At 43.8% G+C, this 4629-nt stretch overlaps 1 pseudogene; it reads right to left on the bottom strand.

Annotated features, from left to right (window-relative positions):
- Positions 1-246: 246 nt before the first annotated feature.
- LOC116935616 lies at positions 247-3791 on the bottom strand (annotated as a pseudogene).
- Positions 3792-4629: the final 838 nt, after the last annotated feature.

The raw sequence follows: 4629 nt of genomic DNA, 5'->3' as shown, positions 1-4629 counted from the left end.
GCCCCGCTGTTACGTTGAAATGAGAGACAACAACGGATGGGTCTCATGTACTGGTACACTTTTGGGTCGGCGGTTTTGTTTGGTATATCCCCTTCATCAGCTGGGTGACCAAAGGGTGTTTTCCTATGTCTTTTTGTCCGTTACTCATAATGTTGAACGTAGAGGAAAGCATGGATCTGGAAACATCGATGGTGTTATAGCTCATACCCGCCTTGAAAGTCTCCGCCAGGTAGCACAGAACCTCCTTCACACCACCAGACATGGGATTGATGTTCCGTGAGTGGCACTAATCACGCCAACCATTCCACGCTGACTGGTATGCAGTGTTAGTGTTCTTCCTTGTTGCTGCCAGGAGAAGATGGACAACTTCCGGCGGAAAACCTCGGCTATCGAGATAACTCCCGATAGCCTCCAGGCGATTAACCGGATAGTTTGCTTGGCCGTCAGTTGATGAAACTCCCCCAGCGGGGATATCAACAGGTCTCGTTCCGGATGGAACATGCGGGGTACATCCACCGATAACTCCAACAGGATCGGGAACCATGGCTGTGTGGGCCAGAGCGGTGTAACCATTACCGCTGTTGCTTGGTCCTGTATCAACGTCGAGTGATAGCGTGAAATGAGGTTGACAGGAGGAAAAATGAAACTCTTGACCTGTCCCCAGTTCAGCGTAAACGCGTCCGTTTTCCATGCGTCGGGCAGCGGGGAACAACTGACGAATGTCGGTAGCTGGGCGTTCCACGAGCTTGCGAACAGGTCGACTTCCATGTTCCACAATTGTTGAATTTTCGCAAAAACCGAGGTCGATAACTTCCAGTCCTCCGTCGAGAGTGGCCTGCGTGATTCTGCGTCAGTTTAAAATTGGAATGACCGGGCAAGTAAACTGCATGAAGATCAATTTCCCTATCTTCGCACCAAGCGCTGATTTCCAACGCGATTGAACAAAGAGAGATACTCCTTGATCCCACCCTCTTGTTTATAAACGTGACAGCCGTAGTGTTGTCGACATTGATCTCCACTGTTGTTCGATAAGCCGATGATGCAAAACACTTTAAACCGTTAAAAGCAGCCAGCAACTCCAGCTCATTAATATGACGTTTAGAATCCATTGTGGTCCAAGAACCACTTGTCTTAACGTTTTCACTGACTGCCCTCCAGTCGGCGTCGGAGCAAATAGAGATAGTAGTGGGGGAAGCAGATATTTTCCGGCCTTTGGAAAATCTAGCTTGCTTGATCCACCAAACTAAGTGAGCCTTGGATTCCCCGGAAAGAGTGACGATCGAAGAGAGATCACCAAGCGCTAACTTGAATTGTCGTAAGTACATGGCTTGTAACTTCCTGTAGTGTGCCAGGGCGTATTCGACTGATCGAGATGCCCAATTTAGAATACCCAAAAGAGAGGCTAATTCCTTAAGCGATAGTGTCTTAGACCTATACGCTTTGTCACACTGCTCTAAAAGTTTTTCTTTCTTTTTGGATGGAGGTAAAAAAGACATTGTGTTGGTATCGATGACAAGCCCAATGTACTCAAGTGACTGTGATGGCTCCCTAACCGATTTTTCTTCCTGGATTACGAAGCCTAGTGACTCAAGCAAGTCCACCACTATCGTGACCGCCCTTTTTGCCGCTATTTTTGAGTGGCCGATAATCAAAATGTCGTCATGATATACGACTATACGGAGTCCTTGTTGACGAAGAAAACTGATAACTGGTTTTAAAATCTTCGTAAAAACCCTGGGAGCCGGCCCGAGACCAAAGGGCATTGAAACGTATTGAAATGTTCTCCCTTCCCATTTAAAACAAAAATTTTTTTTTGTGACGGGTTCAAAGCAACGGAAAAATATGCGTCCTTTAAATCTACTTTAGCTAGCCAGTCCCCTTGCCTTATAGCATACCGCAAGGTATTAACGCCTTCCATTTTAAAGTGTAGGTGGGGTATAACAAAATTTAAGGCTTTAAGGTTGATGATGGGACGCCACCCCCCTGACGCTTTGGGAACCAAAAAGAAACCACTTATGAACGCATAAGAATTCACCGGCGTAATCACCCCCTTTTCTAATAAAAACAAAACCTCTTTATTACAAATCTTGGTTTGATTAGCATTCATTGCTGCGTTGCGTGGGATTTTTTGTTGAAAAGGTGAGGATACAAAATTTAAACTAAGCCCGTTCTGAATTACCTCCAAAACCCATGGATCATACGTGATTTCCCGCCAAGCATTGACATAACGTGATAACCGGCCAACAAAGGAAATAGGGGAGATTGTTATATACCCATTGCGTGCTGCGTAGCTTGAATGATTACTGGACTTCCCCTGCTGACTAGTGGAAGTTCCTTGTTGATCCTTGGCGGAGCTAGTTTTCTTGTTCTTCTTTGAAATCCCTTCCAAAGTAGCCTGCGATTTAGCTTCTTCGACGAGATGTTTCAAAAATTTTCGTCCGAAGAGGTCCTCGCCACCTGACCAAGCCCTGTCTTGCTCCAGCAGGCCTAAGAACTCGGGGTAGACTTGCGAAAGGATGTTGTGGTGACGGGACGTAATAACGTCACGGAAGAGCGTGGCCAAAGCCTAAGGGCGATTTTGATAGCAGTGCTGTCACTCTTCGTTTTCTTCTTTTGTCTAGATCGGCTCGCAAGAAATAACAATGGTTTAACCAAGTCTAGGATTTTAAACGATAACTTTCTTAAAGCCACGATAACGATTTTAAACGATAACTTTCTCAGTTGGATCGATGTTAGCCTTGGTGGCGTTCGAACCTTTTGAAGCTTTAAGACGAAGGTAGATTGATTCGTCCAAGGTAGGGTTTGTTAAGATATCCGCCCTCTTCCTTAGCGTTGGCTTATACGCTTCTCTGCACTTCTTGATTTTTTCCTCGTTGATACCCGTGACAATCCATCGGGACAAACCGGAGGATTTCGTTTTAGAAATTAGAAACTTACGAGAAGAAAGACTTCGTAGAAAAGCATCACTAGAACTAGAACTTTCACTTGAACTATTATTTTAATTTAATTTAGCATTAATTTAGCATTTAATAAGTCGGCACTTTGCATTCTTTGACCAAAATACCAGAAGAGAAACACAATTGTTATGAGTGTCGATCATTGGATTCCCGCAAGCAATTCTAGATTATTATTTGATATGGTGGACGTAATTTTTACAAAGTTGAACCCCAATGCTACAATGTTATTTGTGGCAACGTGGCTTTTAAAGGAATGAATAAAAAAAAGACGTCTTTTGAGGAGCGTGATTGATTTTTAAATAGGACTGTGGCTAAGCGCGTCCATATACCGTCCTTTAGCGGTTCAGTACTGCACGTCCTAGTAAGACAGATTTAGGATGAGTTACTGCATTAAATTATTATGTGGGATGTTGCTCCATCGGATTGTTTGACATGTGTATTTGTCTCGTCACCGTCCCACAATTGAGCTCATTTCTGGAATTCGTGCATCGGTGTTCTGACGTCTTAATTCTAGAGACAAGGGAAGACAACTCGCCTCAGACGTCGATCACGCGTGAGATCGACTCGATGAGCTATCCGCCCTTCCGGGCCAGATTATACTTGTATAAATTCAAGGTTTGATTTCTGGTGGTTACCCAGAACACTCAGAAGACGTCACTGGATACTATCATGTGAATGTCTTTATATCGCATGTCTCGGGTCCCATAACTTTTCCTGGACATACCATTTCGTCAATAGCAACTTGAAAAGAACCTTTTGTAGGGCAGTTGAAGGGCGAAACCTTCCGACATCACACACCAAGTTCTGAATTTCAGAACTCAATCGGTCACTCATGATTAGGTAAGTAAAGTAAAGGAAGTCTAATACAATCTAATGGATACGCTGAGGCAGCGGCCAAATCATCGAAGAGGTTGATCGCAGGCTCTTGGACGTCGTGTGTATTTGATCCCGACCAGTATGGAAAGGGTCTCCTTGTTTTCGACTTGAGCCATGGCAATGCCCTAAGCTCAGACATCCTACTTTCAGTGTGAGACACTTTCTGTCTGACGCCAGTGAATGAAGACCAGTTCTGTCTTTTGCCATGAGTTGTCCAGTATGTTCAAAAGTGTCCCAAATCGAGGTGGTGTTAGTGCTCTCCTGTAAAACAAGCATCGTTGTGTTTGTTTTGATGCAAACATTACTGTTGAATGGTTTGATGGGGAAATCAGACGTGTACTCGAAAGATTGGCCTTTGTTAGTTACTTTGCTGCAGTTACCTACGGATATTGGTGATTGCACTAGGGGATCGTTGCTTGTGATTAATGTTTTCAGTTCATCTTTACATTTTATCCAATATGCGTCACAATCTTCCATGGTTAGTTGTTTGTTAAGCCTGGGATGTGTGACACATTTTCCATTTGGATATTGTCCATTTTTCAACAACCCCCAGGCGATCATGTCCTAGATGATATTTCCACTCCCACGATTTGCTTTCAGGATACCTACGAATATGGATGAGTTAATTGTGGCTGTAAATGCTCTTCGTTGTTCTAATCGGACTTCTTGAATATCTTGCAATGTTACGTAGGGGAAATTTGGAATGAAATATCGTGGTTGGTATTTATTGTTTGAAAAAACCACTGCTGGTTTTTTCTGGTATCCTTTCTCCTAAGCACACTGTTCCAATTTTAAG

This window comes from Daphnia magna, linkage group LG4 (assembly GCF_020631705.1).
Source record: "Daphnia magna isolate NIES linkage group LG4, ASM2063170v1.1, whole genome shotgun sequence".
Classification (NCBI taxonomy): Eukaryota; Metazoa; Arthropoda; class Branchiopoda; order Diplostraca; family Daphniidae; genus Daphnia; species Daphnia magna.
This window is presented reverse-complemented; position numbering and strand designations above follow the sequence as displayed.